The sequence below is a fragment of the Rhincodon typus genome, chromosome 47 (assembly GCF_021869965.1).
Source record: "Rhincodon typus isolate 14 chromosome 47, sRhiTyp1.1, whole genome shotgun sequence".
Classification (NCBI taxonomy): Eukaryota; Metazoa; Chordata; class Chondrichthyes; order Orectolobiformes; family Rhincodontidae; genus Rhincodon; species Rhincodon typus.
In genome coordinates, this window is record NC_063378.1 from 4,237,012 (window position 1) to 4,251,300 (window position 14,289).

The following is a 14,289-nucleotide window of genomic DNA, read 5'->3' on the forward strand; positions in this document are numbered from 1 at the left end:
ATGCTAGCATTGCGGAGAGACTATCTGTTGCAATGAATTTGTCGTTTCCAGGTCAGTATTTGACACAGCTAATCAAATGGGCAGGGCGATAGGTTGTGATTAATATCGCTATCCTCTGAAAATGATGCACATTTCTCACTAGCTCTACAGACTCAAAACCTCTGTGGATCAATAGTATGCACATAGCCAGTGGTCAGTTCTTTTGTTTAGCCAATTTCTCAAACAAAATGAAAAAAAAAACATGTTTCTACATCATTTTTGTCGGAATATGACAAAGCATGTCCGTCTTTAAACAGATACCATTTACGAATTTGACTATGTTGGGAATTCTCTCCACCATTGTCCTTATAATTACTCCAAGATTCCACAGCTACATTGTTTCTGTTTTTAATTGGACTGTTATATTCTATGTTAGCAATACTTTTTTTTTTCAGAATTTGCTTCTTATTTCGTTTGCAGTCAGGCACTATCTTCAGCCCACTTTCTTTTCGACCTTTCTGCCTTTATTTGTTTGGTTGCTTATTCATTTATATTCCTTTTTTTCCTCTTTATTTGTTTCCGCCTCACTTTCTTCCTAGCTGACATTTTTGTCTTATTTATTCTTTTACTCCTTAATTCTTTCTTTCATTTTTTCATATCTACCTCGACTCTCAGACTGCATATTTTTGTGTACCTCTGTATTTTCTTGGCATTTCGTGAAGCAATCTGTACAATGCTGGGCTGCTGATTGTGTATTTTTTTTTTCCTCTTCCATACATCTGTCTATCTGCTCTTCTGTCATTTTGCTCCTTCACATCCTTTTTCACTCAGTTTTAACTTTTCGTTTCGTTCTTAAACATCCACTATCTGTCTTTGGACACTTCCTTGTGTCTCTTCAACCATGTTAAATTCAAAATTAACTGTCTACGTGATTTCTATCCAAGATCATTCATTTTACATCCCCGACGCCAGCTTGTAATTCTTATTTGAAAACTATTCGTCTGGAGACATGTTCGATCACAATTTCTAAAAACTGACTGCTAATCCAAGACCAAATTTGACGGACTGTCTGACATATGAAAATGAATATGATCCTCAATGAAAACTGTCAGAACTGGGCGACTGACATCCTAATCCACTGAATTATTTAACCGTCTTACAAAGGGTACTTTTTGAATTCAGCAGTTACTTTTTTTCCCCCCTTATTTACAAGATTAGGAATGTCGAAGCAGATTCCTCAAAGCGTACATATTTTATCAGACATGAAACTGAAATATGTTTTGTATCGTTTTTATTCGAAATATATACATGTGTTCTCCGTGTTTCGGGAACTGAAATTGTATAATAACATCATTCCACATCCTCAATCTAAGCTTCATGATAGGCAATGTCAATTTTTATACGGTGATTGCTTTATATTGTCCCTGTATACTGTTACGAAATTTTGGAAAGGATTAAACATTTCACTTAAATTACTGATCAGTTATTTCTATCCTTTAGTAATTGCAGTAAATGTGTACTTTCAAGCATACCTCCTCTTAAAGCACGCAGCAAAATATGCTTCTCCATCTAACTGAGCAGCATATTTTACTTGCGTGATTGTGTAATGAAATGAAACTGCAAGTGTTTACAGAATTTTTTTTTTTTACTCATTAAAGCTCGAGTGCATGTGTACATTACGAACGAACAATGAAAAAAGACCAAGAATGCCATATAACGTCTGAGCTGTGCTGTTTTATGTTTAATTTCATATTCAGAACTTGCTGAAGCAGAGGAAAGGGTCGATTCAATTGGTAAGTCTCTCTCTAATCCAAACTGCGTTTTGCTGAAACTGCATATTGAATCGAAGTTCTACCTTTGTTTCTGATGGGCATTGGATATTTTCATAGCACCGTAAAGCATACACTGTTGGAGCACATCATTTTTTTTTTTAAATTCAGCATCGTTTGCAAAGTATTTCTGACAAGCCAGGTGCTAAGATAGTTATTTCCCTGCCAAATAATTGGTTTTCTTCAAAATTTTGGAGAGCTTTATAAATTCTACTACAAATCATCCGGAAAGAATTATTTATATATTGTACTGGCAGTGGGCGTGCACGTTTTTAACTGGTTTAAAAGTGGGCCGATTTGCAATCTAATAAATAACGTTCTCACTTGTTGAATGTGTCTCAGTTTAGTGATTGAAGTGTCTAACCGGTTTGGATTCTCAACTTCCACAGCGAAGATAACCAACAGATATTTCAGGATAAATGTCACAAATTCGCTGCACTTTACAGGTCTTTTGATTAAACAAATGAAACATCAACTGCCAATGCGCATTCATCGCTCATTGACGTGCAAGAAATTACAGAACATGAATGGTACTTGGTCAGAAATTAATGCATTTAAGACTGTTATTGAAGCACTCCACATATCCTGTCCCCTTGTACAGTGCATAAGCTCTTCAAAAATACGAACTCAACATTCATGTTTCCTTCTTTGATGTTCCTTCCTCAATGTAGCTCTCTGTCGCTATGCTTGAGCTGACTTCATTATTGGTACTGCAACATGGATATATTTCTGCACTACTTACTTTTCATGAGATAAAGACTTCCTTCATTGTATGTTTCCGAATGAGCTGCATTACTGCGCTACATTGAATCTTGTTGTGCAAAGACACAATTTTTATGAAAATATTATGAGCTAAATGCAGAAATTATGCAATAAAATTCCAGAACATTAATGGAAATTATTTATGAAATTTACAGAGGGACATCTAATCGAACTGATCACCGTTAAGGTTTCATTATCATGCCAGTTTTGAATGTGGCCTTGTAAAATGTTTCGTACTTTCCTTGTAACTGTCAATATTTTAATTAGTGTGTACATTTAAAATCTGTTTTGCTGTTTTTTTTTTGTCCAACCTGCTCCCAGAGATGAAATTAAAACGTGGAAATGAAGGCAAGGAACTTCACTTTTCACCTTTCTCTGTAAGTCATGATGATGATGATATTTATTATTATTATACAATAATATTTTTGTTGAATATTGTCATGACCGTTGGTAAGTACTGAGGAGATTGAGCCTGTATTCGCTGGAACACAGAAGAATGATAGAAAATCTGCGGAAACTGATGTAATTCTTCAATGGTCAGACGAAGGAATCTTTTACATCGAGAACGTTGGCATTTTGACGATAGCAAATCCGTGGAACTTTCCACACCAAAATGCAATCAATGCTTATTAGTATGTACATTTAAGACAGAAGATCTTTGATGACTTGTTTTTGAACATTAAAACAAGGAAAATACAGTGCACGGTTATAACGACTTGAAATAACATTTTCAGTCATTATCTAGCATGGCAGTAAAGAGCCAGGTGTTGTAAGGTGTCGTCCATCTCGAACTTTCTTATTCACAAGCATTAGTTGATTGAAAAGCTTAGCATCTGCAAAGAGAAATTAGAGTTAACATTTCGGGTCCTATGACCCTTCCTCAGAACCCAGTTATGTTATGGAACGAACGAAATTGAAAAATAATAAAGCTATAGAAGTCTAAAACTGACCAAAAACAAATTGATGCCTTTTGACCTGTGTTGAGGAGAGATGTCGAATTGGGATCTCCAGTTCTATGTTCAGCAAGGCATGGAATATTTGTGCGTAGTTCTTTTCCCACACATGTGGGAAAGGCCAGAGACCTCTCCGAATATGGCTTTCACATGGGGACCAGTTGTCTTCTTAATCATAGCTTAGATTGGGGGTCAGTTATACTCGACCTTCCCCAATAAAGTACAGGATGTTTATACATATCACATTGCAATGATTCCGTGCAGCAATGAGATCAGTGCTTGCCAGATCCCCTCTAATTCCCGTGAATGCATGATCCATGGTGGACAAATTCATTATCAACCTTAGGGCCATCCTAAACTCATGATGCTTACCAGACATCGTTATCATCAACCCTTGGAACTTTATAACATACCCCATTAATTTACATTCCAACACACATCGTTATGTTCCTTCCTAGATAATTGACAGCTCCATCGTATACTTGCTTATTACTAATGACCTTTCAAATTCATTCATACAATTCATAATGCTTGCTGTTTAGTGTAGAAGATTTTAAAAGATTCTAATTTCTAACAATTGTTAGAATATTTGTAACGTCAGCTATAATGTAAAGTTATTTATAAAGTTATACCCATTGACATCTATATTATGATTTTCTGACAAAGTGAAAAAAATGAGCAGCTTGCAACCTACCCAACTTGGGAAAAAAAATGAAAGAAGCACAGTCACTCTGTCAAACAGCTGTCATTTACACAGTTTTCTATTTTGCATGGCATAAGGTGACTTAAAATAGAAATTTGATAACAGGATGGACTTTTTGCCATTACTTTAAACAATTTTCGTGCAACACGTATTTAAATTCCTGCCATAGGAATGCAATGCAAGCACTTTTCTAGATCCATTTAGTCATTACAAGGTCCTTACTTTGATTATTTAGACTCTTTGTCAGGTTGGAAGCAGTGTTCGTTTATTGCCTCGGGGTCATAGAAATCTTGTTTCACAATTGTTTCTGTGCCACTTGCTTCATTTGTTTTTCTTTGTCTTGGTACTCATACGAAATATCTTGTTTATATCTTTTTATTTTCTAATTTCCCAGTTGAGAGAGAAAACATCCCCAGGAGGGCATTCATCGAGACAAGTTTCCATTTTTGCAGGACCACACTTTTCTTTTAATTCTTGTTAAATTACAAACGTTGAGCCATATATCCCAAACACCTCGTACCGGACTGTCTCCTGGACAGTTTTTACATAGTTTTTACGCAGTTTCCTGTACTGTAAAGGCCAGAGTCTCTATTTCTTCTGTTATTACGTTTTTATCTTGTTCTTAATGCTTCAATTGTCTTAAGTTAAGATCTTACTTTCATTCTGAACCTAGCAAGCTAATGCTGATACTGCAGCTAGGGATGTTTACTGTCGTATTTATGCCAACAACAATTCATGGGCCGCCATCTGTGTTACCTCTGACTACTGGCTGTCCCAACAGTGCAAACTGCAGATGCTCTCACACATTACAGTATCTCTGATTCTCGGAGTCCTTGTTAAGCAGATTATTGGGATGTGTACCTCAATGTATCGCCAAATTTTAACAAGCCATCAGGTTGCATTTTGAACAAATACATGCTAAAGTTGACATGCAGGCTTTTATTTTTAGGTGGCGTTGATAGGTCGGTGAGTGAATAGTCGTGTGAACTAAATTTAAGTTTATAAACTTTAGCTAAGAGATTTCGGATGAAAAAAAAAGAAATATGCAAGTATATATATTGCCCAGATCCAAGTTAAATAAACATGGCTTATGTTCTCAAGGTAGTTCAGTAGCTTGTATAATTATAGACATCACTTTGTTTTCAGAAAGGGAAACATCAAAAAACTAAAGTAAATGAGAAGCAGATTACTCCCACAGTGTTAAATACAAAGTGTACTTACGTCAGTGTCTGGACAGCTTGATATCATAGGAATTTAGTTTCCAGAATTAGGTTGCATAATAGCTCATTTCCATTCCACCGCTGCACACTACATTTTGCATTGTTAATATTCCCAGATGAGGTAGAGCATGAAACGTTGGTGAAATACAGAAATAAAAGCAAAGTGTTAGGACTAATGGTTATACACTTCACTGATTTTATCCCACATGGTGAAACATCTTTACTCACCCATTTCTATCCCGCTCCACACACAAAATATTAAAATTGTTTAGAGCAAGTTCAGCCTTTTCCATTCTGAATACCATTCAATAGACTTCGCTAATCAAGTACAGTCAGTGAGTATATTGTGGCCTTGCAGTGTCATGAAATACAAACAAAGCTGATGTCATGCAGCTAAATGATTTGTAACTTCAGTGGTAACACGTGAAAACAGAATTGTCAAGAAGGAATTAGACATTAAACTTTATTTGTCCCTTCAAGTACTGTTCATATCCAATTGTCCTTGAAATAAGTAACTTGGTGGATATAAACAGTGGCATTGAAAATTAAGCCACATTTCTGCAGCTAAGTGGTCACATGTCACACTCACAATGGGCATTTCCTTCGGAAAAAAAAAACGAAATGTCATTTATAAATGAATTCAATATGAGGAAATTGTTACTACTACTGTTTAACAATTAGTTGATAGATTAGTGTTTGAGAATGAATGCAAAAACACCGGTTTGTACATTTTACTCTCACAATATCTGGAAGGACAGGCAAACATTTTTTGTTTGTTTGTTTTTGTTTTATATTTGCTTTGTTATCGTAAAAACATTACTAAGTTTCGGACAGGAAAAAAAAAATTATCAAGTAATGAAATGAAAACTTTGAACACTAATGTTTGCAGTGCGTACACCCATAACAGCATTGCGAGCAAACTGGTCATGATGCAATACAAGGGACAGTAATAAAATGGAATGTCGTGACAAATGGAACCATGGTCTCGAATAACTCTTAAATTCTACGTAATCTTCGAAATGCATCGTTTATTGAACTCACGGAAAACTTATTGTATGGATATATATTGAAGACGATGAGTAATTGTTCATTTCGCCTGTGTTGTTGATATAACAGTTAATGTGGTCTATACAAATAGTGTACGACAACAACAGTGAAGACATTATCAAGAGAACATCTCACACATAATTTGATCTAATTACAAAATAATTGTCAAGATGTTAGTGCTAAATAGCTGCTTTTGTTGATTGAAAATGAACTTAAAATCTCATTCAGATCAGTGACCTATTGATAATTTTCACACGACACGAAGAAATAATTGTAAAACAAAAAGAAGGTATCGAATTGAAATCAATTAAAAAATTATTGGAATATATGATTAACCTTTACATTGTTCCCTTTATTGAAGGAAATTAAAACGTTAAAAGAAGGTTCTTAATTTCCAAATAAACGCCAAATAAAAAATAATTTGTCAAGACATCGCTCAATCTATTCGCCGCACACGGTTTTATACAGGGAAGGTCATGTCTCACCAACCTGACTGATGTTTTTTGAAGAGATTACAAGGATAATTGATGAGGGAAGGACTAAGGATGTGTTTTATATGTGCCGTAGGAAGGCATTTGATAAAGTCCCACATGGCAGGTTGGTGCAAAACCGAAAATCACATGGAAAACGAAGGGGGTCGGGGTGGAAGGATGGCTCGGTCATAGAAGGCAGAGGGTAGTGGCAGATGGATGTTTTCATAACGGAGACCGAAAACTAGTGGTGTTCCGCAAAGATCAGTCTTCAGTTCTATATTGTTTGTAGTATATACAAATGAGTTGGAGGAAAACTTGGGTCGTCTGATTAGTAATTTTACAGATGGCACGAATATTGGTGAGGTTGCTGATAGTGCCAACGATTGTGAAAGGATACAACAGGATATAAATAAATTGGCGACTTGGGCACAGAAATGCCACATGGAGTTTAATCCAGTAAAATACGAGGTGATGCATTTTGAAGGATCAAATTTAGGTACGAATTATATTGTAAATCGCAGAACTCCTGCCAGCATTAACATACAGATGGAGTTGGGCGTACAGTTCCCTAAAAGTGGCAACACGGTGGCTCGGTGGTTAGCACTGTTGCCTCACAGCGCCAGGGACCAGAATTCAATTCCACCCTCGAGCGACTGTCTGTGTGGGGTTTGCACATTCTACCCATGACTGCGTGGGTTTCCTCCTGTTGCTCCGATTTCCTCCCACAGTCCAAAGATGTGCCAGTTAGGTGAATTGGCCATGCTAATTTGCCCATAGTGGTCAGGGATGTGTAGAATCGGTCGGTTGTAGGGAAATGGGTCTGGGTGGGATGCTCTGAAGGTCAGTGTGGAGTTATTGGGCCGAAGGGCCTGTTTCCACAAAAAAAAAAGTGGCCAAGGAGATTAAGAAGGCATATGGCATGCTTGCCTTCATCACCCAGGATATGGATACAAGAACTGGCAAACCATGTTGCAGCTATATAAAACCATTTTTCAGCCGCATTTGGACTATTGTCCGCAGTTTTGGATCCCTCAGTGCCAGAAGGATGCAGAGGCATTGCGGAGAGTGCAGAGAAGTTTCACAAGTATGTTGCCCGGTCCCGAGGGTACTGGCTGTGAGTAAACGTTAAAAAGACTAGGATTGTTTTCACTGGAAAGATGGCATCTCAGAGGAAACCGGATAAAGGTCTACAAAGTTATGAGAGGCACGGATATGGTGAATAGTCAGAGGCTTTATCACAAGGTTGAAGTTTCAATAACAAGAAGGCACGGATTAAGGGTGAAGGGGGACAGATCTAGAGAGATATGCAAGGGATTTTTTTCATACAGCGAGTGGGAAGAGCTTTGAATGCGCTGCGAGACGAGGTGATGAAATCAGGCACAACGGAGACATTTAAGAGACATCTGAATGGTTACCTGAAAACGGAGGGAAGAAAGGGAGACGGATAAAATAACGGCTGAAGTCTTTTTTTTAATTTAGGTAGGGCATGATGATCAGCACAGGTTTGGAAGGCCAGAGGGCCTGTTCCTGTGCTGTACTTAAGAACATAAGAACGAGGAGCAGGAGTAGGCCATCTGGCCCTTCGATCCTGCCCCGCCATTTAATAGGATCATGGCTGATCTTTGAGACTCAGCTCCACTTACCCGCCCACTCAGCATAACCCTTAATTCCTTTACCTTTCAAAAATTTATCGAGCCTTGCCTTAAAAAGTTTCAATGAGGTAGCTTCAACCGCTTCACTGGGCAGGGAATTCCACAGATTCACAACCCTTTGGGTGAAGAAGTTCCTCCTGACCTCAGTCCTACATCTGCTTCCCTTTATTTTGAGGCTATGCCCTCTCGTCCTAGTTTCACCTGCTAGCGGAAACAACCTCCCTGCCTCCACTTTATCTATTCCCTTCATAATCTTATATGTTTCTATAAGATCTCCCCTCATTCTTCTGAATTCCGATGAGTATAATCCCAGTCTACTCAGTCTCTCCTCATAATCCAACCCTCTCAAATCTGGAATCAACCGAGTGAATCTCCTCTGCACCCTCTCCAGTGCTAGTATATCTCTTCTCAAGTAAGGAGACCAAAACTGCACACAGTACTCCAGGTGTGGCCTCACCAGGACCCTATACAGCTGCAGCATAGCCTCCCTGTTTTTAAACTCCATCCCTCGTAAATGGCAGACAAAATTCCATTTGCCTTTTTAATCACTTGCTGCACCTGCAATCCCACCTTCAGTGATTCATGCACAAGGACACCCAAGTCCCTTTGCACAGCAGCGTGCTGCAAATTTTTACCATTTAAAACATAGTCCATTTTGCTGTTATTCCGACCAAAATGGATGACATCACACTTATCAACATTGTACTCCATCTGCCAGACCTTTGCCCACTCACTTACATTATCTATATCCCTCTGCAGACTTTCAGTGTCTTCTGCACACTTTGCACTACCACTCACCTTAGTGTCATCTGCAAATTTTGACACACCACACTTAGTCCCCAACTCCAAATCATCTATGTAAATTGTAAACAATTGAGGTCCCAACACTGATCCCTGAGGCACATCACTAGCCACTGACGGCCAACCAGAAAAAAACACCCATTTACCCCTACTCTTTGCTTTCTACTGGTCAACAAATCCTCTATCCATGTCAATACATTACCTGTAATACCGTGCAACTTTATCTTATGTAGCAGCCTTTGGTGTCGCACCTTGTCAAATGTCTTCTGGAAATCCAGATACACCATATCCACAGGTTCCCCATTGTCCACCATGCAAGTATGTCCTCAAAGAATTCCACCAAATTAGTTAAACATGACCTACCCTTCATGAACCCATGCTGGGTGTTCCCAATGGGACAGTTTATATCCAGATGTCTTGCTATTTCTTCCTTAATGATAGATTCAATCATTTTCCCCACTACTGAAGTTAAGCTAACTTGCCTATAGTTACCTGCTTTTTGTCTACTTCCTTTTTTTAAACAGTGGCGTCACATTGGCTGTTTTCCAATCTGCGGGAACCACCCCAGAGTCCAGTGAATTTTGGTAAATAATTACTGGTGCATTTGCTCTTTCCCCCATCATCTCTTTTAGTACCCTGGAATGCATTTCATCAGGGCCAGGAGACTTGTCTACCTTTAGCCCCATTAACTTGCCCAGCACTGCCTCTTTAGTGATAATGATAGTTTCTAGGTCCTCGCCTGCTATAACCTTCTTGCCATTCATTTTCGGCATGTTATTTGTGTCTTCCACTGTGAAGACCGACACGAATTAACTGTTTAATGTCTTGGCTATTTCCACATTCCGAGTTGTGAAATTGGTCTTCTCATCCTCGAAAGAACCAATGTTTACCTTCACCACTCTTTTGCGATTTACATATTTATAGCAACTTTCGCTGTCTATTTTTATATTCTGATCGAGTTTACTCTCATAATCTATCTTACTTTTCTTTACAACTTTTTTTGTGGCTTTCAGTTGGCCTTTAAAGATTTCCCAATCTACTAGCTTCCCACAACTGTTTGCTTTTTTGTATGTGTTTTTTTTTTCAATCTGGTACCTTCCTTTATTTCCTTAGACATCCATGGCTGGCTCTCTCTTTTCCTACAGTTCTTCCTTATCACTGGAATATACTTCTGCTGAGCACTGTGAAAAATTATTTTGAATGTCCTCCACTGTTCCTCACTTGACCCACCATAAAGTATTTGCTCCCATTCTACCTTAGCTAACTCCTTCCTCACTCCTTCATAGTCCCCTCTGTTTAAGCACAGGACATAGGCACTGGATTTAACCTTCTCACGCTCCATCTGTATGTTACATTCGACTGTACTGTGATCGCTCCTTCCCAGAGGATCCCTCACTGTGAGATCATTAATTATTCCTGTCTCATTAAACAGGACTAGATCTAGGATAGTTTGCTCCCTCATAGGTTCCAATACATATCGTTCAAGGAAATTATCGCAGATGCATTCTATGAACCCCTCCTCAAGGCTGCCATGACCGACCTGGTTTGACCAATCGATATGTAGATTACAATCCCCCATGATTTTTGCTGTACCATTTTTACATGCATTAGCTCTTTCTATGTTTATTGCCCGCCCCACCACGATGTCGTTACTTGGTGGCCTATAGACCACACCTATCAGTGACTTCTTCTCCCTGCTATTCTTAATTTCGACCCAAATGGATTCAACATTTTGTTCAGTAGAACCTATATCGTCTCTCACTACTGCCCTGATGTCATCCTTAAAAATTGGAGCAACACCACCTCTCTTACCTTCCTGTCTGTCCTTCCGAACAGTTTGATACCCCTGGATATTTAACTCCCAGTCATGACCATCCTGTAACCATGTCTCTGTAATGGCCACTAAATCATACCCGTTTGCCATGATTTGCACCGTCAACTCATCCACCTTGTTTCGAATGCTCCAAGCATTCAGATAAAGTGCCTTTATGCCAGTTTTTGCACCTTATTTTTGGGTCCTATTACCTCCATTACTAACAGCTCTTGAGTGGTCCTTCCCTTTAACTTTTTTCCTGATTTTCCATGGAGTTGAAGCTTCCTCGCCACCTGCTAACCTGCTGCTTTGCCTTACATTAATTGTTATTCTCCATATACGCTCACTTCTCCCTTCCACCCTAATTACTAGTTTAAAGTCCTATTAACCACCCTATTTACCCTTTTCGTCAGAACACTGGACCCGGTCCTATTCAGGTGGAGTCCATCCCAGTTTTATAGATTCCTCCTGTCCCAGAACTGATGCCAGTGCCCCATGAAAAGGAAACCATCTTTCCCACACCACTCTTTTAGTCACGTGTTTACTTCCCTGATCCTCGCCTCCCTATGCCAATTTGCACGTGGCTCTGGCAGCAATCCAAAGATTATGACCCTTGAAGACCTGTTTTTTAAATTTTGTTCCAACTTTTCATAATCCCGAAACAGGTCTTTTGTTCCTAGTCCTGCCTATGTTGTTGGTACCTACATGGACCACAACAACTGGATGCTCCCCCTCCCTCTCTAGTATCCTCTCAAGCCGGTCAGAGATGTCTCGCACCCTGGCACCGGGCAGGCAACACACCATGCGGAATTCTCTATCCTGCTCGCAAAGGATACTGTCAATCTCCCTGATGATGGAATCCCCTACAACTACAATCTGTCTTTTTGCTCCCCCTTCTTGAATGGCCTCCTGGACCATGATGCCATGGTCAGTTGACTCATCCTTCCTGCAGCCCTGTTCCTCATCCACGCAGGGAGCAAATGCCTCATACCTGTGGGACAATGTCAAGGGCTGCGGCTCCTGTGTTCCTGTCTGCAGGGTCCCTCTGCCTGCCTCACTCGCAGTCACACACTGCTGTCCCTGCCCGCCGATCGAATTAACATTAGTTAATCTACGAGGTGTGACTGCCTCCTGGAACACAGCATCCAGGTATTTCTCCCCCTCCCGGATGTGCCACAGTGTTTGGAGTTCGGATTCCAGCTCATCAATTTTGAGCCGGATCTCCTCAAGCAGCCAACACATGCTGCAGATGTGGTCAATGCTGTTCTCAACGGAATCAGCTCGCTCCCACGTCATACAACACATCAACTGGACTGCCATCTCTACTTAGTTAATTATTTAAAATTAATTAGTTTTTTTTTAGTTTCACAGTGTTCGCTGCACCAGTAATTTTACTCCGTTAAATACTTAAACAGACTCTGGCTTTGCCTTCCGACCCGCTCCCAAATTTATTAGATGGAAGCTTACCTTCCCAGGCTGCCCTCGCGCTTCCTCCCGGACTCCCGCCGCTGAAACAACTGAAAGGCCGCAGTCACGCGAAGTAAGACTTTTATAATCGAAAAGCTTCTCTTTTGTTTGGTCTTTAAATCTACACCACTCAACTGAACACTCCAAATAGTTGACATTCACGACATATGACCAATTGATCCGAATTCAGAAAATTCTGAATATGTCCATTTCTTTAGAACCACATAGAGTGAAACAAAAAGAATATACATGGTCGGTCTTATGCAAAAAAAAAGCTTGAAAAGAACATGTCCAAACAACTGGAACACAGTTTTCGTCTAAATTCACTGCAAATGTGAAGAATCTATTTTAAGACCATTTTTAAAAAGTATTATTATCATCCTTATTATTATTTTGGAATGTCTTGAAACTCGGTGTCATTCGGTTAATGCTGAGTCGAAAATGCAATGGCCGCTTCCAAATGTCAGCTTGTGAATGTACTTGAGAAGACGAAATAAAAATGGCAACCATTTCATCAGGACTATGTTCTACAGAACATGAAGGTAGAATTTGCAAAGGTCGTTGTGTTTATTTAAGCTTATGGAGGAAGTTAAGATGCCAGATCTCTCTGATCTTACAATAGGCAATAATTATTATTTCGGAAGAAAGGATGGATCACACAACGTCTACAATAAGGATGGATCACTCAATGGCTACAATTTACTCAATGAATTTAGGCAAGTTGTTGTCAGCTCCAAAACTTTTTTTTAAACAACGCAAATGTCAAACAAAGCAGACACTATGATTTTGTATATCAAAAACATAATTAAAACTAGAAACAACATGAGCTAAGCAAAAACAATGACGTTAGTTTTGTTGATTATGAACAATGCAGTGCAAGAAAAAAAAAGACAGACTTTCATAAATTCTGTCTGGATTAGAGTGAAAGACTTCTCTTTATCACAAGATTTTTTTTTTAAATTCCCTGGTCCACCACAACAAGAATCAAACTAAATTCCAATGTTGTACACCAAAAACAGCACATAGATGCAGAGCCAGAGCTAATTTTCAGTTTCAATATCAATTTCTTAAAATCACGAAAGTATGGAAACAGATGAATTTCCCATTAAGGCAACACCGATCTACCGAAGAGCATCCCACCCAGAGCCACCTGCTAACGCTGTAACCTTGCATTTCCCATCACCAATCTACCGAACTGGCATATTGTTGCAATGTGGGGAGAAATTGGATCACACAAAAGAAACCCATGCAGACTTGGGTAGAACGTAGAAACTTCACACACTCACTTGGCCGCGCTTGGAAGTAAATCCAGGTCTCTGGCCTTGTGACGCAACAGTGCTGACACTGAACCATCTGTGCAAACTTAATTTTCTCCAAACCTGGAGTAAATTTCCTTCTCTATTCGTCTATTTATAATTTTATTTTTTTATTCACTATCTGGTTCAAATGAGAATTTTCGAAACGATGGTATCAGCACACTTTCGTCTCTGAAAAACAAAGAAAAACCGGAGTAAAATCATTTTCCTCTGACGATTTTGAATGATGGTAAATTATTATTGTTAGAATTATTCTAAAAATACAGCATTACGC